Source organism: Tachypleus tridentatus, chromosome 9 (assembly GCF_004210375.1).
Source record: "Tachypleus tridentatus isolate NWPU-2018 chromosome 9, ASM421037v1, whole genome shotgun sequence".
Classification (NCBI taxonomy): Eukaryota; Metazoa; Arthropoda; class Merostomata; order Xiphosura; family Limulidae; genus Tachypleus; species Tachypleus tridentatus.
The window spans coordinates 52,704,783-52,730,573 of NC_134833.1; the positions used below are offsets into that span (position 1 = coordinate 52,704,783).

The window sequence follows — 25,791 nt, forward strand, 5'->3', positions numbered from 1 at the left end:
GTGTTGCATGAAGATTTTAATAACTACAACTAACAGGGTAGGAACTAGTGGTAATCCATTACGAAACATATCATTTATATGTTTATCATTTATAAAGATATCCCTTGGTGGCTTAACAGTAAGGCTGTGGAATTATACTCCAGAAACCAGGTTTCGGTACCTGCTGCAGACAAAATACATATCGCCTATTTCTTTGTGCTTAACACCATACAAACAAACGAAACTACAATGTAAAAATTCATTAAATTGCACAACCTTGGTATTTTAGTAATGTTACAAAATACAAGTGTTTTATATAATTTTATTTAATTTATTTAACATGTATGATACCTACACTAAATCTAACACTTAATGGAAGCATTACCAATTGAATAAATTAATGTGGAAAATATGATTTTTAGAGTGAGATAGTTTTATAAATAACTGTCAGAAATTAGAATTTTACGCTAACCCACATTAATGTGTTTAAATGATTTTACATTGAGTTTATCATGTTTTTGGTACACTGGAGTTAATAGAATGCACCAAATTGTCAATAATAAATCTATCTAACATATACTGAGCAAACTGGCAGGTGTTTTCTCTGTGAAAGTGATCGTACATTTTTTTATAGTGTTTGGAGACCAGTTTGTTCAGAGCTTTCAAACAACCTCAGTGTTACCATTGCTAGCCAGTCGTGATAGCCATCAATCCAGCTATCAAAGTAGCCAGATGGAGAGAAGAAGAAGAGGACAAGATTATCTTAGTAGGATGGAAAAAAAAACTCATCCATCATTTTCACAGCACGGGCGCCTTGGACTTTCGCGCCATGAGTTCAGATGGTCGCTGTGCCCAGCCGGAAGCCATTTCTTCTCTGATGTGTGTTTCTTAGCAACTTCGGAATTTTGTTTTTTGTAGTTTTTCTGCTATAGTAAACCTGTCAAATCGTGATCGGTTAACTGGAAAATGGTGACCTGAAGGCACATTCACTTAATCATATCATTGGCGAAGTTTACTCGAATAGCTGCATTTCAGAAAATTTTCTGGAAACAGCAATATTAAAACGAAATTTAACTATCTTTACCCTTCCTACTGTTTGTTTTAACTCACTCATCAAAGGCAGTTAGAAATGCATATCCTGGGTATTTTATACGAGCGATGAATATGCAACGTATTTTTGCAGCTAAACGTTGTTGTATTAAACGTATGTGGATTTTCAACTGGCCATGCTGTATTTAAGAAAATAAAAAGATATTGATAAACATTTTTTTTATTCCTTTGAAAGGAAATATCTCATAATTTTATTTCACCTATTGTAGATAGTGTTGTTACCCCACGTGATTTATTTGACATTTTGGATAATATTTCAATAAAATATTTACTGATGTTGTACCAGAAATATGCTAAATATAAGAAAAGCTGGAATAAGTAACTAGAAAGTAAATCTAAGTAAAAAAAAAGAGTGATTTTAAGAATACATGTTACAAGAGAGTAATTGTAAGTAACATAAGAGTAAATGTAAGTGACAAAAGAATAACTTTAAATAACAAAAGAGTAACATAAGAGGAAATATAACTAAGTAACTGTACGCGTAAGAAACACGAGAGTAAACATCACTAACACAAACGGAAGTGTAAAGTTTGATTGATTAAAGTAGAGTGATTCAGTTAATACCTTTGAAACTTGCAATATAGTCACAAAGATAGTTCTCAAATATAATCTTATTTATAAAGATATCCCTTGGTGGCTTAACAGTAAGGCTGTGGAATTATACTCCAGAAACCAGGTTTCGGTACCTGCTGCAGACAAAATACATATCGCCTATTTCTTTGTGCTTAACACCATACAAACAAACGAAACTACAATGTAAAAATTCATTAAATAGTTTTATTATAATCATTATATTCTGTTTCTACGAGTATTATAAAAAAGAAGATACAATATAATAAAAGTAGAATTTTTCACATTATTTATCTTTCTTCAGCAGTAGTAGTGTGATAGGTGTGAATGTCTATTCCGTTATTCTGTTCAAAGTCAGCTATAGACTTTCTGATGACGGGTGTTATGAATGGTTGTCTTTCCTACGGAAATCACAATTATAAACGATTATACCTGGATTGTATGATCTCTCACTTGAATATGTACCCAATATACATATAATATGCTGACTGTTCAGGTTGAAACATAAAAATTGTTACTAATACATACTTCAAAACACAAAATATTGAATAAGAACAGTAAAACAAATAAAACAATAGGAAGTCATTTGACTTGTGGAGATCAATAAGTATTTCCCACACTTGTACCTATCTTAAAAAAATAAATTAAAATAATTATTTCTCATCAGAAAAAAACACTTTTACCCAAGTGTACAGTTTAAAAATATATAGAGTTTTCTAGTTCTAGGTTTAGGAAAGAATATGTTCCCTGGGGGATAAGAGGTAATATTGCGGAAATATACAACACAAAAATTCGGGGCTTGATTCTAGCTCGTTGTATGGATTTGCACTAATGAAACAACAAATAAGGGTATATTTATTACTGCTAAAAGTCAAGTCACAATTACCTAAGTCTTAAGGCCAGAATAATATGTAGAGTAGTATGTAGACTAGTAACAGACATCTAAGAAAGTCTTTACATTTTGTACTCTACAACTTATGACATCTCTAGTACTGTACTTTTATTTAAATAACTGCATTTGTTTTACCTTGAACTCAGGTCAAGTTTCTTTTTTTTTTCTGAAATATTTCCAGAAATTTAAAGCGTTTACAATAATAAGAAAACCAAAACTAAACACAGTGTTAGTGTGAAGATCTAATCAGAATCTAACATAAATTGACAATAAAAAATAGGAGTAAAAAATTATTCATCCAAAACTTGAGAGATTTTTCATGTTTTAGATGAAGATAAATGCTGATACGTAATATCGTTTTTTCTTTCAAAAAGCATATCACATTAATGAAATCGTCATGATAAAAAGTTATTTTGAATGTGTCATATCATTGAACACTAATACACTTTGTTTAAGTCGATGGTTTCTTCTCAGCCAGCACGACCAAGTTTTGCTGAAAGTTGACAACTACCTGTGTTGTTCCCATTATGGGTATCGAAACCAAATTTGTAGAGTAACAAGCATTCAGACTTACCGCAATTCACTAGAGCAGGTGCTCGAACGAAAGAATTATTTAGTTATATATGCGTGTGTATTTTAAGAAATATGTCAATACTAATTTCACAGTGAATACTTTGGTTACATGATCGATTAGTAAGGGTATCAGTTAATTATGTTAATTATGTTCAGCGTGTACATCTTATGATTTAAACTTTTATTTAACTTATCTGCCAAATTGCTCGAGTAATGAAGCCGTCAGCTACTTGTTCAAAAGAATCCACGACATTGAAATAACAACTACAACTACATTACACGTTTATTAAAAATACAGTAGCTTTTAGAAAACTTATTTTAAATTTAGAGAAAAAAAAATATTAACAAAATTACAAAAAAACGAAATCATATATTGTTTGTTGTTTTTTGAATTTCGCACAAAGATAATCGAGGGCTATCTGTGCCAGCCGTCCCTAATTTAGCAGTGTAAGACTAGAGGGAAGGCAGCTAGTCATCACCACCCACCGCCAACTCTTGGGCTACTCTTTTACCAACGAATAGTGGGATTGACCATCACATTATAACGCCCCCACGGCTGAAAGGGCTAGCATGTTTGGTGCGACGGGGATGCGAACTCGCGACCCTCAGATTACGAGTCGCACGCCTTAACACTCTTGGCCATGCCGGGCCACCATATATTGTAACTGTTAAAAAACACAAGAAGAAATAATACAGTTAGTCTAATCTTATAAGCTATCTAAAACCTGATCATTTTTGTACATGTCGGTTTTATAGAACCCAAGTTGATTGGAAACCAAACGAAAAACCTCTTTCAGTCGCATTTACTATCGACTTCCCAAGTTGAAGTAGTTTCTTTATTCCTAAAGAGCCATTACATTACTTTCTATTGTTTCACTCATTTATATTGCCGTTAAATAGAAATGCGCACGTTTATCCACACACTAACCATTCTTTTTCCGATAGATATTTCCCGATTCTACTTGATGGAAGAAGAGGTAAAAATGTATACTCTGTTTACAAACCATAAAAGAACAATCTCATAAAAATATGAAATAATTTATATTGTACAACAGGAAAAAATCGTAACATTAAGTTTCTTCTTTTGTATTTGAATACCTATGTTGAACAAACATAAAATAACAGTGCAAGAGTATCCTAGATTTAAGTATTTTTAAAGTTTATTTAGGTATTATTTCGTCAGTTTGAAAAGTATTGTATAATATACGATGCACATATATTATAATACAGGTTCATAAAATGCTGGCTTATATTATTAGACTTTAACTTTCTTCATTAATCGGGTAAGAGGGATATGTTTTCCTGACTGAAATATGTTGCCAGAGTTGGAGCTGTAGTTTCATACCTATATGTATTATAATTCAGGAGTTTCGCAGGTGGTAAAAAACTTTATCTGTGAACTCATTACTTATGTATTCACGAAGAAAATTAAAGAACATTGAATATCTTATGACTGCATTTGCCAATATCGAAACTGTTGTTTCATAGAAACTTTATATTTGTTAAGATTCGATAGATCAACTTAAGAACACAATTGTAAAATGTATTCATACAAATTCCTTGTTTTAATTTTTTTCCTTGAACTGCCATAGATACCTTTGTCATTTTTTCCTTTGAACTACCATAGACACCTTTGTCATTATTTTCCCTTGAACTACCATAGATACCTTCGTAATTTTGTTTTCCTAGCAATGCTTGTTTCAAAATCAGGAAATGTGTACTTGACTGTTAATATATCGGTGGGTGTCTTAATATATTTTTTCAAATTATTATATTCGTTAAACATAGTCATGATTTTCGATATCGGTTTAGCATTCTAAATTTCTTGACGTAAGAACCCATTTCTGTTCCTCAACAAGACCTATGATAAGAGTTATTATAGTTATTCTAATATAGCTGATACTTTATGTTTTATAAGAAGTTAAAATTAGCTAAGACGTTAAAATGAAAATTGCAGAATCTTATTTCTACAGAATAACGTAAGAAGAGCTACCTGGTGGTACATTTCTTATAAAGTCTAAGCAGGACCCTAGAACTTCCATAAATCGAACATATAAAAAAAAAGTTCAACTCCTTTGACAAGAAAAAATCACATACAAATGTTTTATTGAGTGTACATTTTAATTCATCCACACTAATCTCTTACACTATTAACGAGAGCTCTATTCATTAGGTGTTGAATGGGCAATGTCACTATTTTTCTCTCTACACGAGTATGAAATATATAAATACTAGCTACTCGACAGTCGAATAAGTTATATTTCATACTTCTTTATGAGCCTAGTAAACACAAAACACAATATTAGTATCCATACCACGTAAAAATGAATAGAAACCTTAAATAATACTATAAATCCAGCAATGTTCGATACAGGTCCATGGGACTTCTTTTTGAACACATTTTCTATACTATTTAAGCATCAAGCAACTAGAGTGTCCATGACCACGTTAGTTCCAGAGCCTCTAGTATTATGTGTCAAACATAAAATTATAATTAGTGTTATGATTAATTTCATTAGTTTCCAATATTTTATATATCATTTTCCTTGTTACAGAGTCATATTAGTTTTGAAAAACTATATAAAACCGATAATGTTTTGGAGTTAAACAAGTGGTGACACATTTACAACTCAACTTTCGTAAAACAAAATATGGCGTAGTGAAATGACATCTATATTCATTTCAGCACTACGTGTGTTGAAGTTAATAAATGATTACTTTATATATGGAAACTTACGGTGAGTGTTTGATGGACACTTCAACACGCGATGTCAGTAGCTTCCGTTGCTTGAAAATGAACAGTGCAACCAAAATATTATTTTATTTCGTAGGAAATAAGTAGATGGGTGTGTACGTTTAGCAGAAGAGGTAACTGTGTTCGATTACGTCAATGTTTTTCTTTTGTTGTTGTTGGTATACGTGATTTGTTTTTTATTTGATTATCCATGAGACAGTACAAGAGAAGTTCTTTATAGTGTACCTGGTAAAGTTGGAAAACGACAGAAGAATATATATATATAACTATTTATTTCCAAGTTATGAACTGTCTTCTATGTGTGTCGGTCTGAATATATATGAATACGGACGCTTCGCATTCTTTTATAACGTTTTTTATGTATCAATTTCGCAGCTTCTTTGGCTAGCTTCTAAATACGTTTCATAGAACAAGAAAATAATATGAAATCTATACTAAGCATACTAAGAAGCTCTAATCGCATGAATAAAGATAAATAAATAAATAAAGCCGATGTGTTAATATTTAAAAATACTTGTATTTTTATATATTAACACATATATATTAAAGTATTTATGGTAACCCACAAAATAGAGATAAATAAAAATACAAAACACTTTACTAAATGTATTTTACGCAAACATATTGAACCTGTAGCACCTTGAGCTTATATCTTTGTTAATAATAATAATTCTAAACGGCAACTAGTGAGGACTTTTGACACCTATTCTCTATGTTGCCGTTAGCTTACAAAATACAGTAAACTCTCATTGTTTCGAAGTCGCTAGAACCGAATATATCACTTGTATCGAAGTTGTTGACTGGTCCGGCCAACTGTCCATATAAATACATAGTAACAAAACCCCTTGAACCGAGCTGCATGTATCGAAGTGTCGGCTTGTAACGATGTATAATTATAGTCCCTAGGTTGTGAAAAGCATCAATATTACATCCTTTGTATCGAACCAGGTACGAAGATATTTATTTTTCTCTTCTTCCCTAAATCAATTGTCACCGCTGCCGACCACCCGCTACGCCGCTAGCAAGTGCAATTAGTCAGTCTCCGCGCAACAATGTGTGGTGCCACCATCAAAATCTTACACTTGAGAAATAGCGGACTGCAGATGGGGTAGTAGATTAGCCTAGCAATGTTTTTACAACAATTATGGTCAATAACACTTTAAACCCCTGCCCGCCCCAACTCACCCGCCCTCCCAGCAAAAATTAGCTTAGATATAAAATTTTCAGATTATGGCTTGAGTAGATTATGCCTGGGCAGCCTGCATGCTGTGGCCTATAAAAGGCTAATCACAGTCAAATTAAACAGATCATTAATCATTGATCATGGCAAAGCGCAAGCTTGTATCGATAGAAACTAAAATTGCAGCAATAGAAGAAGTTGAAAAAAAATTTAAAACAAAAACAGAAATAGCAAAAGCATTTGATGTGCCTCTGAACACTTTGTCAACATGGTTGAAAAATAAAGAGGCTATATTGTCTTCTAGAGACAACTTTTGTCCCAATAGAAAACGCATGCGAACTGCAAAACATTCTGACCTAGAAGCGGCATTGCTTCTGTGGTTCAAAAATGCTAGATCAGAGAATGTTCCTATCTCTGGGCCTGTTATGCAAGCAAGGGCAAAAAAAAAATTGCTGATCAAATGGGAATCACTGACTTTTGCATGAACGATGGGTGGTTAACCCGATTCAAAAAGAGACACGACATTCAATTTCGTACGATCTGTGGTGAGTCTGGTAGTGTAGAACCAGAGCAAACAAACCAGTGGACATCAACAACACTGCCACGCCTGCTAGAAAACTACAGCCCACGGGATGTCTTCAACGCAGATGAGTCTGGCTTATTCTTTAAACTTCTGCCAGACAAGTCACTTGTTATCAAGGGAGACACCTGTCACGGCGGGAAGCGAGCGAAGGAGCGGCTGTCTGTTTTGGTATGCGCCAATATGGACGGCACCGAGAAGCTTCCTTTACTTGTCATAGGTGAGTGTCAAAAGCAGGTAAAAATATTTTCATGTGTTTTCTTTAGAAGTTGTTATTTTAAGATTTTCTTCAGATTATTGACATGTAAATGTTTCATTTTTAATTTCAAGACATTAACCATGTACATTTTCTTTCTTTTTTTTTAGGAAAGGCAGCAAAACCGCGTTGCTTCAAAGACGTCAAAACCTTGCTAACACCATACAAAGCCAACAAGCGAGCTTGGATGACATCAGATCTATTCACCGAGTGGCTGAGAGAACTTGACCGAAAGTTTGTGCTGCAGAAAAGAAAGGTCCTTATGATAATTGACAACTGCCCCACCCACTCCAACCCCACTGGACTTAAGGCCATCAAGCTGGTGTTCCTGCCTCCCAATACCACAAGCAAGACACAGCCCATGGACCAAGGCATCATCGCCAATCTAAAACATCATTACCGCACCATACTGCTACAGCGTCTTATTGATTCAATAGACAATAAAAGTGTTTTCACTGTGACTGTGCTTGAAGCCATGCGACTGCTACGCTCTGCCTGGTCATTGGTAAAGCAATCAACCATAGCCAATTGCTTCAGAACTTGTGGCTTCTTCTCTCCAGAGCCAGCAGAAAACAGTGAGGACCCCGAGGATGACATACCATTGGCCCAGCTCTTGACACGGCTGAATGACAGTGGGTTTACGGTGGATGGCACAGCAGAGGACTACGAGACTGCTGATAATGGTCTGATCTCTAGCGCCCCCCTGACAGACAGTGATATTGTGGCCATGGTGCAAAATAAACAGACACCAGAAAATGACAGTGAAAGTGAAGATGACGACAATGAGGAACCCCCCATCCCAACACATTCTGCAGCTTGTGAGATGTGCCTGCAACTTCAGAGATATCTTGAACACCAGGCTAACGCAGGACAGTTTATCTCTCAATTAAACATGATGGAGCGTTTTGTGACCAAGTGCCAGAGGGACAGCAGTTCGCAAAAAAGCATTGTGCAATATTTCAAGTGACTCCAGTTAGACGTTCTTGCTGGTGTTTGTATCCTGTACATTATAATTACATATGTCTATATTATGAATGTTATTTTTTTACATGTTTTTTTACAAGTGCTGTTAATTGTCCTTTTGAATTTCATTAAATGTGTTTTAAGTGTTTACACACGTGTGACTTCTGAGTCTTTCATCCAATTACCGGTACTGCAACAGCCGTCAGTTATAGGGCCTACCATTACCAGACTTGGCTAGTGAATGAAAAAACAATCCTTTTTAACTAACTTCTTTTGTAACGAACAATTCTCTTTGGACCCTACGACTTCGTTACAACGAGAGTTTACTGTATGTTATTCTTGTTTCTTTGTCAACGTAGGAATTGCAAATTCAAGTCCACTTCTTTTAAAATTTTGCCAACAAAAATATCTTAAATATTTCAAGGCATAAAACAATGAGCATAATTAAAAATATTGTAGGTAGTAGCCATAAATAGAAATGAGTCATGTTTATTAAAGAATATCAACATGTTTCAATGCCAGACACACCATATGATATTGAAATTCAACGGTACCACTAAAACATATACTTCCATCAGTTTATAAAGAAGGAAAAAAATCAACTTAATGTTTTTAGAAATTTTGTCAGAACTGTAACCAACACGACAGTAAATATAAATAATACGAGAATAACAAAAAGTAACAACAGAATAAATGTAAATAACATAAGTATAAGATGTTATTTATGTTAAGACAGTTCATAACTTGGGAAATAAATAGTTATATATAACAACAGAATAAATGTAAATAACATAAGTATAAGATGTTACTTATAAGTAACATTTTGTAAATCTGTAAACAAAAACACAACAAAAACCGTACATTTTAATACTTTTGAAAGCATAAGAAAGTTACAATGATAAACAAAATATCACTATAACCTTCTCCATTTAAAATAGGTCTTTCCAAATGATCTATTGCATCCTAAAGTCGTTTTGTCCTATCAAAACTATTAGCTGATGTGACAAATGTTTACCGAGCTTGGTAAATATACTGTCGATATATTGGAAAGTCGACAGACATAAATCTTTGTCAAATTTATTTTGTTTGCTCTAATCAAGAATACGAAAAGCTAGTTTCTATCTGGAAATGTTTTATGATAAATCAAATAGTACACAGGAATTTCAAATAAAATGTTGTCTTTCAAGAAAATGCCAAGAATGGAGAAAATATGTTCGGTAATTTTCAACACCTTAATCTCGAAATTTCATGGTTCAATAGCCTCAATAATGAATTTAATGAAAAAAACTTTAGCAATGAAAAAAGTTGGGCAAAAATTATTGAGTGTGTGACTTAAAGGAATGAAATCATAATTGAGGGCAAACTGGTAGCTACACTATAACGTTGATAAGAATTTTACAAAAAAATATCCATTTATTAGTTAGATAGTCCGTGTAATTTGTTTTAGCTATTATCATGCCCTAAGTTGAACAAAAAATCTAAGATATTTTTATTAGATATCATGAAGTTTTGTCTTAACACACCAAACAAAAAAAATGAATCTCAATAGTAACCGACATAAGTTTTAGGATGGTAATCATATTATTTAAAAAACAACAACTTTACTTTACAAGACCAACCAGATTATTTAAAATATATGGTAGTCCTTTTGCTCTTTAAAGCAATTTTAATAGCTTTATTTATAGTAACGTCATGGAATTTAGATTAACAGTTTTTCATCATCACCTCCATGCAATCGGTACAGCCGTATCAAGTATCATTATTTATGCTAATTATTTTAGTTAATATCACGTGACGATTTCTCTAATTAGAATTTTATAAAATTTACTAAACTGGTGCTGAAAAGTTTGGTAATGAATAATCCTCTAACCGTACGAAAACTTGAGCTAGAAACTGCTAATTTATTTGTTTAGCGTAACCAATACTTATGTATCTGCAAGCCTTTTCATCTTTTAGCTTTGCTGTTCTAAGTCAGCAGGCTTTAATCTGAATGACGAAAACTAAAACGGTACAGTTTTAGAGCATGCCTGTTAACATTTTTTCGTTATATTTGAGCGGTTTATGTTGAATAATTTTATACATCTGGTTATATTTTATCAAATAAGACTCCTAACTGTAGGTTTTAACGATCTATCAGTGTACCAAATTTGTAAAAGAAAAATCTATCAAATTAACTGTTTTTTTATCAAATAATTTTTATACTTTTGGTGCGAAGAAAAATATTAGAAAGAAACTCTATCAAAATTTAAGATGTTTTAATCAGATACTTCTTAGCAAATTGCCTTGATATTTGGTATATGAAATAATAGTCCAATTGCAAACATACTCTAAAATTATATGCTAATAATGAGTTTGAGCTATAAAAGTTGGCAAACCACTAAACTGTCCCCGCTATTAATAACACTCAGTGTGTTCTGCAGTTTATCATTTGATACAGAAGATATACTACAGTGTGTTTCGATCAAACCAAATTTGGGCAAAATAACTGTCAAATGCATTTAGAAAGATGCTAGCACAACGTTTTGTAACGCTAATAAGCAAATTTTGCTTCATTACACGGATTTTTGCATTGAACTAAAACATAACATCAAGTTACCTCAGTCCTAGAAACGTAACTGACACCTTACTCATTAAAAAAGCACAGCGGTAAACACGATCAGAAGCGATTCTAGGTTTTCTCAGATGACAACTAGAAGGATGTTTTTAATAATGACAACAAGTTCATAAAGGAAAGTTATAGAAGATGAAGGGAAAAAAACCTATATTATTTTACAAATTAAGAATGAACTGTTATAATAATATCAGATCGTGCATTATGTGCTTCATTTGTTAATATTAATCAATGCATGCTAGAAATGTAATTGACGGTTCGTTTTATTTCGACTGTTAAATAAATCGTTGTTATAAATACCTCAAGTTATGTACTTCTCAGTTACACTTAAGTATGAAATGAGCTTGAGTGAATATATATTATACAAAATATTGAATAAGCTAAATTTAATTTCAACTTGATTTTGTACCGTTCACTTACTAAATAACTGTGAGATATGATTAGTTTTCTAACTTAAAAAAACGTAATTCTCAGAAGTAATTAGTTAAATTACTTACAATATTGTTGACACTTTTGTTTATATTTGTTTCGATTTGGCATGTTATGAAGATAGCGATGAATAAATAGTTTACGAAAATGTCTTTCAAACCTGAGCGCTGTTCTACTATTCTAGGGTTAAGGGCCATTATTATCAAGTACTACAGAGACTAAGACTGTACAAATCGCGATTTTAAACAAGAACTCATAAGGACTTGTAAAAAAGAACCTATAAACAATGCCACACACACACAAAACCAATCTGTAATTTATTAAACATTTGACTTTTCTTAATTTTACAACAAAAGAAACGATTATCAAATTACATTATAGATGGTTCATAGACGTAATTTTCTCGTACCAAAGAGTAACGTTAACAGTAATTGAGTTTATGAAACACGAACCAGAAGATTTGCAGTCTCTTGCCTTCATTATACCATTTGCATCAATGTTTCATCATAAAATATAAACCGCATGTGGTTTTTCCTTTGTCAACAATAGTATTATGTTAATAAAAAATCTATTTGTCCTCGTAGGAAACAAAATATTAAAACTAGACACAATTTATTACTCGAATACGTCTTTAAGGATTCGAGAAACGTTGAACGTTAATTAGTTAACACATTAATAAATTGTTATGTTTAGTCTTATTAATACCCACCAGGGAGCACTGCTCGTTATAGACATTATGTTTTCAGTGGTAATGGATAATCTTATTAATAAGTTTATTCTTTTACTTCGTATAGTTACAATTATATAGATCTTCTAGTCTTATAGTATTGTGAATAGTCAATATAAGCCTGAAAGTTTATAATATTTTAGTTATACTAGGGCAACAAATATTATAAAATAAATTTAACTATCAATCACCTTTTCAAATATTTTGTATGCAAACCAATCATTTGATGACCTACTATATTATCTAAATTGTAAGTTATTGGTCATAATACTTGGTAGATGCAAGTCACTACTTATACAGTTCATTAGTCATAACATTTCTAAATGAGCCCTTGGTAGGAGGAGATTAATATTATTACAGTTGATTGGTGAAAACATTTTAAGTGAGCATTTGGATTAATATTTCTTTAGGTGTTTGGTCATAATGTTTGTAAGAGTGTTTTAACGAATAAAACCAATAATGCATGTTTAAAATCATGTGTTTTTCTCAGCGAATATTTTTTTTTCAAAGAGCCGTTTCATGGTAGCTAGTCTGGCATAATCTTATGGTTAGGGCGCTCGATTCGCAATCCATGCGTCACGAGATCAAAACCCGTCAACCAATTGCGGTTATCAGGCGTTTATGTGGTGTCGATAGCCCTCTTGTAGCTTTGCACAAAATTTGAAACAAACATTATACATGATGGCGATTGGTGGGAACTAAATCTTGAAACCCCTCATTTTATGACATTATCTATCCAGTGAATTAACGGTAAATCCACAGACATACGACGTTCAAAATCTGGTTTCAATACCTTGATAGGCAAAGCACACAAGCCTCTTATGTAACTTAATGCTAAAACCAATAACCAACCACTGGCCTCATTTTAAACTTCCATAATTTTAAGGAAGTGTTAGTTAAATACATGACTAAAATCTGCATATGTCCTATTCTCACTTAGTCTGCGTTAGCTCATTGTAAGCACTCTTAAACTACAAAAAACTGTGAATGCTAAGTTGAAACGTGTAATTTTATAACTAAAAACATAGAAACTGCTACAAAATATCGTTAATCCTCTCTCCCTTAAATTCATGTTAATGCAATATAATTGTATCCTTGCTTAGTTATCACTGTGAAGTGCTTAACAGTTTATAAAATGTTTCAAGTTGGTCAAAAACCTCAAAAATACATCAGGAATGTTTACTCGTATCTACAGTCGTTCAGTGAACGAGAGTCAGCTAATTACAGAGATGTCTCGTTTCTTGGATTCAAGTGACTATAAACTTTTATCGGCAGAGTTTGAATTCAATTTTAAAAGAATGGCATATTTGCTAAAACATTTAAACAAGCTGTAAAACATTATCAGCACAAAATGATGAAATTCTGGCTTGAGAAACTGAATCAGATGTAAACAGCCACCAATGATCGCTGTGTCAGTGGAGAGACTGTTAAAAACAGCTAGAGTGAAGGCAGCTAGATATCACCACCCACCGTGAACTATTGGTCTACTCTTTTACCATCTAATAGTGGAATTGACTGTTACATTGCAATGTCTCCACGGCTAAAAGGGCGAGCATGTTTGGTATGATTGGAATCGAACCCGCGACCCTCACATTACGAATCGAGTGCCCTAATTACCTGAATATGCCGGGCCACCATGCATGATGAAAATAAGCCTTAGTAAGCTATATATTATTTAACTACCAGAACCATATTTATCATTCAGCATATAGTGACTGATGACAGGAAGGGCGTTCAGATCTAATCTACTGATTTTGAAAGCTCGGTATTTATTTATAATTTGTGATAAATTCTACTTCTACATATATATGTAGTTCCTCGGCATCATATTCGGAAAGAAATATTAATATTAATTTACCTAAAGGGAACGTTTTATTAAGCAGTAGTAATAAACTATGACAAATGTTCATATAATATTTTAGTACCGTATATGTATAGTTGGTTTTCTACAGTTAGTATATTATAAACCTCAGAAACTATAACTGTGATAAACGCTTATTAATCGAGAAACTATAGATATTTGACCAGAAACGCTAATAAATTTTAAACATTACAAACCGTTTAACTTCAGTTAATTACCTTCGGACGTTAGCATTTCTACGAGGACATAACATATTTTTGTCGGTAAAAAAGTGAGCCTCTAAAACACATGAGGCCAGCCAAGAGCAGAGAGCTAGCCAGCTAGCCACTATGCAAAGTGTAGGAATATCAACTCCGAATTACTTCGCTCATCGTAAACCATCAATAAAATATTCAGTTTCAGACCAGATAAAAAGTCAGTATTTTTGTAAGTTTGTAAAAAAATGTATATAAATCATAATTGATAATATTTTTACTATAAATTGTATTGCTGTTTGTACATTAAAATATATTTGTGTTAAGTAAGAAAATTGTGTGTATCAGTCTTTTTGTCAAATATAATAAACTTGATACATATTGACATTCAATTAACTTCTAAATTAAAATTAAAATTAAAATTTCCAACGATTTGAAATCGTAATACCTAATGCATGTAACTTAATAAATTTGGGAATTGTTCGGGACAAATTATAACGTGTAACATTACATACAAACATAGTTAGAGAATCATATGGTGGATAAAGTGTCATTCTTAGTGTAAAGGTTAATACTCTTGCATATTTTAACAATTATAATTACTATAACACTACACAGTGTTAGAGACATCAGGTTCAGTTTCAGTTAAAGTTCGAACATGTAAAGTTATTTAATAATTATTTTAATCACTAAGTCACTCAATTATTGAACTATTCCTGAATCAAATTATTTTGGTAAAGTCGCGTCATGGTATATAAATGATGGTATCTATAAAGTATGAAAGTATCCATGTTCAATCCGCTCGCAGAGTTTTACTAATTATATATCGAACTTCAACTGATATTCATTGATCTTCATTGCAACAGTGTACCATATAATACACATCCATTGGCGATAGAGTGCGCGACACTCACTCATTGTCACAGAGTTAGTATATATGTGTGTGTGTATCTAATTGTATACTAGTTAAATAATCATATATTAACTCCAAGCTCGCTCTGTAGAACCTTTCTCGCATGGGAGTACTTAAATTATTTAAGCGTTTTCCTAATTAATTAAACGATTAAGGTTTCTGATAGCTAATTAAATGTAATCCCCAAAGAGAACTGAAATACAAATATTTGCTTTTGTAAAATTTTCACGTTGAAAGTGTTTTAATATTTAAAAGAAGCTTGTGATTTACATTCCTTTATGTACACAATGAGATAAATGTGGAAATTATCATCTTATATTTAAAATGTGGAAAATGTCTATTACCAAACATATGTTTTGTTTTAAAAAGTACTAAGATATTTAACCTAAACAGTACCATGACACACAACCCTCAAAATTCAGTCCTTTGCCAGCCCTGACTTAAAACTACCGACCAGATTGATTGGGGTAGGACAACCTGTTCGCGCCACCCCCTTCTGAGGGAGCTACTTTTAATCAAACACAAGGTTGGTCATCACAATTTTAACGCGAACCACAGTTAAAATTCTGGAGTGTTTTCATCTTCAGTGGCGCATTGCTGCTCAAAATTTAGACCATATTATTTATAGCCCGACACAATAACCATCAGACCATGGAAAACACGTTATTGTAAAGTATAGTAAATGTATTCCACTTCAGTGAATTCAATATACATTATTGTACATATTCAATACACATTCCTGGATCTCTTAAAAGTATAAATTAGTTCTGTGTGAGCAACAAAGTCTTGAGATTCAAACACGTAATTTTCAAATTAATATATTTTTAATTGCTAATCTCACCCATGATTTTAATAATACACAGTTACTTATGACACACGAATCAAAAGAAGAATAAACATTCCAACATGTTACCACCGTACATGTATCAAAACTTTTTGTTAGAAATTTAATTCAAAAGTTATAATTATTGGTAAATATATTCCGTCGTATATTGCATCGTAGTTTCTATGCAGAACTGAGTTTGTACTACGTCCAACCGATGTCTTTTCAATCTAAATCATTGTTTAGTAACGAAAATCACATTTAGTTAGATATTCGCACATATCAAACAATTAGTCAAGCCAAGATGTGCAAAAATAAGAATAAAACTTCTGCGTGTTTTCTCATACGCAAAGAAACATTAAATTTAGAAACGTTCTATACAATATACGTACTCGTCAGTTTAAGCCTTAAATTTTCGTAGTTTCTGAGACGTAACAGTTAATAACATATCGATCGTGTAATTTTTGATATAGTTACTTCATTTCTGTACTAGGTCCAGACTTAGTTAATCATCAACTGAAATATTTAACGTTCTGTTTGTAAGTTCGAGTGAATTGAATGGTTCATTCCCTATTGGTAGGCGTTTATTTTGACTTATAACTAAAGGGTTGCTTATGAAGTTTGATGCAGAGAATGAATCGTATGGTGGGGGCGTCGTGCATTTATCTTGAAATACAGCAAAGTGAAAGTAAATATTTTCCACGAAAATTAGACTTATATAATGAGTGAATCTCAACATATAGTAAATTTATTTGGATATTAAGTGAATGAAACCAGGTACTTAGAGAGTGGATTTAGACAAATAAAGAATAAACATCGATGTACAATAAGTGGATTTGAACATAGTAGACATAGAGTGAGGGACTGTCGATGTATAATAAGTGAACTTGGATATAAAGTATGTGAAACTGGACTTTTAAGTGAATTGATGTAAATAGTGTGTGTGTGTGTGTGTGTGTGTGTGAAGCGTTTTTTATAGTTAGTGAATCTTAACAGAGAGAATATAAAACTGGAAATGTTTGAGCAGTTGGTCGGGAAGTAACGTCAAAACAGTCATTGAATATTTCTATTAAAAATAGAAGTCAAATGCTCCATACAATTTTACGAAACTGAGAACGAAGGCACGATGTCAAAACTGAAAATATGGCAATTTTCTACCCCCTGACTAGTGCATTTCAAAACCATGCTTAGCTATTCAATTGTTCGCTGACTTGTTTGTTTGAAAATCATACTAAGAAATTTCGTGACCCTCTGATTCACGTATTTGAAAACCATGCTTAAACATTTAATGAGCAGCTTACTCGTGTATTTAAATTGTAGACACACTTATTGATTAGCATACCTGGATCGTGAAACCAATAGCTCGTGGCTGCAAAACGTGCTTGGCACTCTGTGTCCATGGATGCGCTATATACGTGATGGTCAAATTCCATTGTTCCTTCACACAAGACTAGCCAAAGAGTTTTCTTTGGTGCTGTTGATCATCCATATACTCTATTCTGTTCCAACAATTTAAAATTGGGAACAGCTATGCACACATAATTCTTGTGTAGTTTTGCGCCAAACGTCCAAACGAATAAACAAACGCATTTCTGATACACGCAAATAACTAAAATAAAAATAGCAATTTATTGTGAAACCTTACCAATTTCTATCAAGTTTTATAACATAACTAAATTCACTTGTTCATGATGTGTCTAATGGCGTCAAATGTTTATAACCATGTGTTAGTTTTACTGATATAACTTTTCAATATCAGATAATACAGAAATGTCAACCCATAAAATAAGCTGCCAGCCATTGGCCTTTATTGAAACTGCCTCTAGTTAATAGCTAGCAAATTACTTAGTGTTCAATTATTTGTTGCAAGTAAACATGAGCAATATACAAAAAACAATGATGGATTATAGTATATTGGTGACATACAAAGATAAAAATGGAACTTCTTACACTCATGGGTCTGAACTGAGATGAACTTGTTATTTGTAACTAAGTAGGTTATAAATATAAAGCACGCATTATTTAAAACTTTCTATTTCCGAAATTACAAGAAAATAGCATAAATAACGTCCATGTTAAAGTCTACTCATTATGTTAGTAAATATTGCTGTAAAAAGGTCTGGAAAGGGTTAAATGCTATAAGGTAACCTGCGACTGGAAGAAAGTTGAGATCAGAATGTCATATAAGGCCAGGGCTCACTACTGTTTAATAATGTTAAATCTGAAGTTTCAATGCGTTCTTTTTGTTATTGATTATTAGTTTACTTGATTTTGGGTTCACGACTTTAAGAACGTCCTGGCAACTCGTTGTTATAGAATTGGCTTCAATTATTATTTCGAAAGCGAAACGTATCAAATTCAGAGGTTACATTCAACTAACAACTAACTACTTTTATAATACGAAATCTCCTCGAACTGTGTAGCATATGGTAGTGAGTTTCCAAGTACATTGCAGCTGCTCCTCAGAAAACGAAAGTATATATCATACATTTTGAAAAAATTAACAACAATTTCGTTGTTGAAGTAGTCAATTGTGCCTATCGACCGTTGCATGACATTAGGGTCAATGAATCTGTAATTGCGAACGTTTGGCGAAACGATTGGAGATTTATTTCCTTTAAACGACACGTTATATTATTGCTAATATGCAGTTGCTACTGTTGTATATTTATGGTATACAGAAAGGTAGGAAGGGAATTTTTTAGGAACTCCTAACGTTTGATTTTGCACATTGTATTCCAGCAATTTACATACGATTATTTAAACGTAAGTTAATTAGTAAATATAGTAATTGGTTTTCATACCCGTGTTAATATGAATCTTCACAATGTATATATAAAAGACTAGACATCAGGTCTGATATTTACTCACTCAGAACTTTATTAATAACTCGTGACCACTTAAGCTATTCCAAATTTAATAACGCGTATTGATATCAAATTCATCTTTACATTTGACATTTGCATTTATAATGAAACCCTTTAGGTTTCAAAGGGACTTCGTCCACTTGTTATTAATCGCCCTTTCGTGCTGGACTCAAATCAACCCTAGCCCTGGATACTGTTCTATGTAGTTACACTTTGAGACTAACAAATGACTAAACGCGTAAGTAAATATTATTAGCTGCATATTCAGGCTGGAATGAAGTGTAACCAGTGTCTTGCTTAAATCTATAATTAAACTCGTATATGCAGAAAAGTATTTGTACAATCCACCATTACGCTGAAACATTAAGAGTATTAACTATGCTATCATGTTTAAATGGAATATTTTCCAATATTTTCTAAATGTATGGATAATTAAGCACGATGTAGAACAAAGACAGTTCACAAAGCAAAGATTAAATAGGTCATTACAACACGGAAGATCACTGGATAGATGGCGTTAACGTTCCTTTACAAAACCAATACGATCTCTATCATAAAGTTACTAAAATATATAATAAACGCTTTGATAGGATTTGATCAATTGAGACGTCATGTTATTTGGTAATAAGTTACTTAACATCATGTATATTTCCAACACCTAAAAAATTATGATATAAGATTTTCAATTAAATCATAGGGTACGATAACGTTAATAATTTACACTTATCCATCGAAATGTTGTCTTCAAGGTTCAGCAAGCTCTGAGCCATTGTTTCTACTAATAACTGAAACACATTATAGTTTTCAAGTAAACAATCAAGATGGTTGGTTCCTACAAACTTAGCTTAGACTTTAAACCTCAGGTATTTCTGCTTGACTATAGGTTTTTTTTTGTATTCCAAAAGTTGTCACCTTGAAGCACCAATTCCACAACAATGAAGCTCACGTTATTCATTAAAATAACAAATTAAAGTGTTATTTTTCCATGTATGATGTACCATTGAAACGTAAACGTAACTGCAAATTAATAAATTTATGAATACTTATGAAATTCTTCACCTGTATAGAAACAAAGGTGTCTTAGGTTCAAACTATTGAGCTCTTATTAAAGTAAAAATTTAGCATGTTTTATATTTGTTTATTAAACTACGGCAAGTAGTCTAATTCTCTCTAGTGGTTTATAATTATAAGATTTATGTTCTTTTGCTGTAGTGTCCGTAGAGGACATTGATCTTACCAACAAACAAACAAACCAAATAGGTATTATACCTGGACACATACTTCTTAATATAGACACACACAGATGTATCGTGTATAAATATGAGAAAACTTTGGCTTCCAAAGCATTAAAACAGGTGCAGAAACAGGTGTATAAGTATTATATTAGTATTGTGTTTGAATGCGTGTGTATTTCCACACATTTATTTGAAGCGTTGTTTTACAAACTTGAATTATAGTTAAAACAGTTAACAACTTAGTTTACTGTTTGTATTTAGAAACAGTTAAGAGTTAAAGTACTGAATGTTATGAAACATTGTTACATCACAGAAACAAAATATTAAATGATTACATAGCACTGGGGCTTTATTTAGGTAAACATGTTGTAATCATATTTCTGGTCTTAATCCCAATAACATCTGAAAAGATTCAACCAACGTAGAACATTTAAGTCTGTCCTAGACCCACAAATAAAATCTGTACTCGACTGCTGACTGTCTCCTAAAGAACATGCCCTCGTGATGCTAAAAATCGCTTTGGGAGAGATTACACTTTCTACCTCACCTGCTTTCTAGTACTAACAGTGTATCTTACAGGTACCTTCTTCAAAGTCAGGCATGTAGCTCCTACTCAAACATGAAATCTTATTACAATTTGTCACATGAAGCATCTATAACGAGTGAAGACTTTGTTTTCTACATGATTGTAAAATGGTGTTTTTTGATCCTGAGAACCACGGCTGGATCACAGTTACAACTGGGCACATGATATCGCTTATGGGGGAATGACACAGCAAACATGTTATTGTAGCAGAAGCAGAACAGCTTAACACGCCATGACTTATAGTAATGAAGTAGCTAAGAAAAATGTTATGGTTCTAGGGGACGTTTGAGCCACACAGTTTATTATGTTCAATTGATTTTCGTAATTGAAGATATTTCCTTAAAGGAAAATAAAGTATTTATATACTAAAAACTCATAAAACAGGAGCTTATATTGATAAAATACACTAATTGTATTCTAAGCTATGTATTACCACAAACTTAAAGGGTAAACACTTTACATAATTTAGAGTAATGTTTCTTATACAAATCAGCTTAACGAATTTTATATTTTCATAACTGTACCACATCTGAGTGGATAGAAAAATAATGCCTGCGAGACTTGACAGTAAGTCATGCTTCCAACATCTTCATGCATCATTCAAGAGCAGACGTTTACGTCAGTTATGAAGATAATCAAAAATTAGAATTTATACACAAAACTTGTACAGATTGCATGTACTTATAGTGGCGGTTATTGTATATCATTTTCTAGATGGATTGAAAGTTTGATTCAAAACTTTCTTTCTATCATTATAAGCTATAGAACCTATCACTAGAGTCAACTAGAGATTTAAGAAAAAGGGAACATGAAATTACACCAAGTGATATTTTCATTTTACATATAACACATTTATTATAGTAACAATTTATTTAGAAATATTGATAAACTTTGAAACGTACGTTTGATTACGTTGTGTAACTATATTTGATTATACTCCACGATGTTCTAATCAGCAGTTATTTCTTTAGAAGTATTTTACTTTTTCCCAAGTCAGGATACTAATGTTGACCTTAGACTCAAACACAAACTACGTAGTAGATTGCAGACATGTTACTTGTCCAAAGCTTAGACAGTCAATAATTTATCTTTGACACACGCCAGAACATGGAGCTAGTGTAGAAGCGTTCATTGATTTCTGAATTTTCTAGATGGATCACTGATAGCCTTTTTCACAAGATGCGAGATCACTGGTTTGTAAGCAGCTAGAGAGAAAAAAAAAAGACCTGTGAAGTTCATGGTTCTGTATGCTCGATTCTACCTTTTTACTATTTGTGAGCAGTAAAGGTTTTCGTTTAATGATCTAAACCTCATGGCAAATCTAATCATTCGATATTCTTGGTTGATGTAAAGCTATTACCATTCTTTTCGATTAACCAAATAGATTGCAATTTAGATAGAAGTTTATTTCTTTTCGGAAAATGGAATTGGGTGATTCTTTTTAAACTGACATGTCATTATGTTTTTGTTTCACAGTTTACCAAAGGATAATAGTACAGGCAGTTAACACATATAACAATAAATAGTCACAACCATGTTTCTTTTTAGTTTTACTCGATGATACATTTAATTCGAGCAAATAAATTATTTAAAAATATCACTTATAGTTTCAAAACTAAATACATTAATTCATTTTTTGTGTCTTTAAATATTTGTACGCTGATATAACTTTTGTTTATTTTTATGTAATAGGAGAATTTATACGATTTTAATGGTTTTACAGAAAATACATTTTTTGTCAAAGCGATTCTAAGCCTTTCGTAATTTAATTACTGGGTACTTGGCTCAACTTAATGGAGCAATGCATGTACTGATTTTGGAATTTAATCAAAAATTATATTGAATTATTCTTTGTGTATAAACATTTATATTGTTTGTTTGTTTTTCGTTTGGAGTTACTATGCTAATTTCACCAACGCACAATTACCGCCTTGGTTTAAATACAATTCGTAACTTAAGCTTAAGTACCATTTAATATATCACGGATCGACTGTTTTCAAAAGAAACAACCAGGAATTTTTTCTAGAGCAAGACATGAGACCACAAGATTCTTAAAAGTAAGGCAATAGTTATACTTGATTAACAGGGTGTTATTGGAGGATATAAGTTAGTCATTATACTTTACTATTGCGCGGAAATGTATGCGGGTAAAACAGTTTTGCATTGTATAGAGTATCCTTGATATACACGGTAATTTTAAAGTTCGTGTATGTGTATATATATGTATAATTTATAAATTTATGGAGACGAATCAAATAACATGCGGGCGAAGTATTTTACAAAGCAAGTGTAAGCGACCGCGGGAATAAGTTATATTGGCATCTGGATTTAAATGATTTTTTAGTATATATATTATACTTTTTGATACACAGGAATACCAATTCTGATAATTTCTTTTCAATATTAAAGCTACGAATTTTCAGTATTTAGCAAATGAACAGTTATTCATAATACACTAATCCAAGCTTAACACACTGAGTAAATAGGAACTCAATAGAAGTGTTACCTCTATTTACTGACAATATACAAACAAAATGGACAGTGAAACCAAAATGGTTTCACTTTTGTAAAAACTCGTTATTAAGTATTTTTATTTTATTTTATTATTTGTCGAATTTCGCGCAAAGCTTCACGATGGCCACCAGCGCCAGACATCCATGATTTTGAAGTGATGTGTAAAGGGAAGGCAGCCAGTTAATCTTACTCACCAAAAACTCTTAAATTACTCTGATCAAACCAAATATGGAATTTGACCATTTGGTCAAGAATTACTCAAACCCCGAGCACAGTGTTATCACTCAGTCGAGGAACATCCCTTGGGTTTATAGTAGTAGAGTTATATCACTAGAAAGTCTCAGTCCCAGCAGTCAGTAGGGGTAATGTCGGATTGTCTATCGTAATAAAATGGAAGCTGAGGGTTGGATCATCACCAAAAGTCAATGTCTTTATCAGGAGGTGTATTTGGGTCAGACCGCAATGATGGATACATCACTTTCAGAGTTATAGTAAAAACATCAGCGTCCAAGTACAGCTGTGCACTTCACAAATTTCCCAGATGTTTATTTCTTAAAAAATTAATAACAGCTCCAAGAAAAAGTCAGAAGGAAAGCCAGTCCATATGGCATCTTTTAGGTAAGCCAATGATTGTTCAGCTGTGACCCTAGAATTTCCGTTAACAAACACAATATAATTACAGGTTTCTACATTACTATGAACACACAAAAGATCACACATCTCTACAATCTAGTTTTCAACAACTTCAATACGCACGAACCTTTGTTGAAACGGATAGTTATAGATTTTAAACTTTTTAATACATTTAAAGGGTAGTCGGACCCAAGGATAGCATCCATCCATCTGACTGAGGTAAGAAAACCTAACATATGGTAATACAGTCATTTTTAAAGTAAAGCGTCGCCACCATAAACTGCCCTTTTGAACTAATACTGTTCAGTGCTTTTCACTGCTAGTGATAAAACAGTGGTTGTCCTGTTCCATTCTGCACTTACATATGAACCTAATACTCATAGAATCAAATATAGCACACTTAATCGTATTTAAAGAAACCACTTGAATTTATTTCCTATAATTTATTTTACCTATACGCGACTCCCATATGTTTATATGTTAGTATTCAAATTACACATTTTGGCTTTACAACTACTCTATATAATTGTCGTAAAAAAAGGAGTTAGTTTTAACTGATGCAGTTGTCTAAGGTTTACAAACACATTTATTTGGTCTGACTACTCTTTTGATTTAGAAATCAAACGCTATTTTCAATTATTTCTCAGCCCTGCATGACCAGGTGGGTTAAGGAGTTTGACTCGTAATCCGGGGGTCACGGGTTCGAATCCTCATCTCACCAAACATGCTCGTCCTTTCAGCCGTGGGGGTGTTATAATGTAGCTGTCAATCCCACTATTCATTGGTAAAAGAGTAGCCCAAGAGTTGGTGGTGATGACTAGCTGCCTTCCCTCTAGCCTTACACCGCTAAATTAGGGACGGCTAGAGCAGATAGCTTTCGGGTAGCTTTGCGCGAAATTCAAAAACAAACAAACAAAGAAATCAAGTTTACCGTGTTCTTACCTGTAGTTGAATGATAAACTTGCTTTATTGTGCTGTGATTATTTTGATAATTTATAAATTAAAAACATAACGAAAGTATCTACTTTAAAATTATGTTTATTTTTAGTTTTCTATTAATTAAACAAAAGCGTACTTTCCTGTAACTATGGTTACACGCTGTTGTTTTATACATATTAATTGTATAAACTAGACCTAATCTATCTCTTTTTATAAAGTTACACGAAAGCATTAGGACTACAGCATGTGGAAGTATCTCTACATGCTTCTATTTAGTTTTATATACATAAAAAAAAACCATTGTTCGCTTAACGTAATTAAAAACTGGACTCGTGAACTTCCCTAATAATGCATTAACAAATAATTTTAGGTTGGTTGAACAAAATGTGTTTTGAAGGGTGAAATGTCACATGAAATGGGTATTCTATTGTTACAGGTTGCATTATTCAACTACAGTTTTAATTGTTTTGGAGTCAAGCGAATTTTAATCGCTTTGCAAAAAGGTTATTTATTTTTTAATATATATATATATAAATATCGCACTATATGATGCACAAGAATACCAATGGTGATATTTTTTTATAACATTAAAGCTGTTATT

At 32.5% G+C, this 25,791-nt stretch overlaps 1 long non-coding RNA gene across 1 annotated transcript in view; it reads left to right on the plus strand.

The window, feature by feature from the left end:
• The window catches only part of LOC143227078 (uncharacterized), a 46,541-nt gene extending 45,298 nt beyond the window's left edge, over positions 1 to 1,243 (plus strand). Inside the window, exon 2 of the long non-coding RNA XR_013014858.1 lies at positions 614 to 1,243. This is a non-coding gene — a long non-coding RNA (uncharacterized LOC143227078). The remainder of the gene's footprint in view (positions 1 to 613) is intronic.
• Positions 1,244 to 25,791: the final 24,548 nt, after the last annotated feature.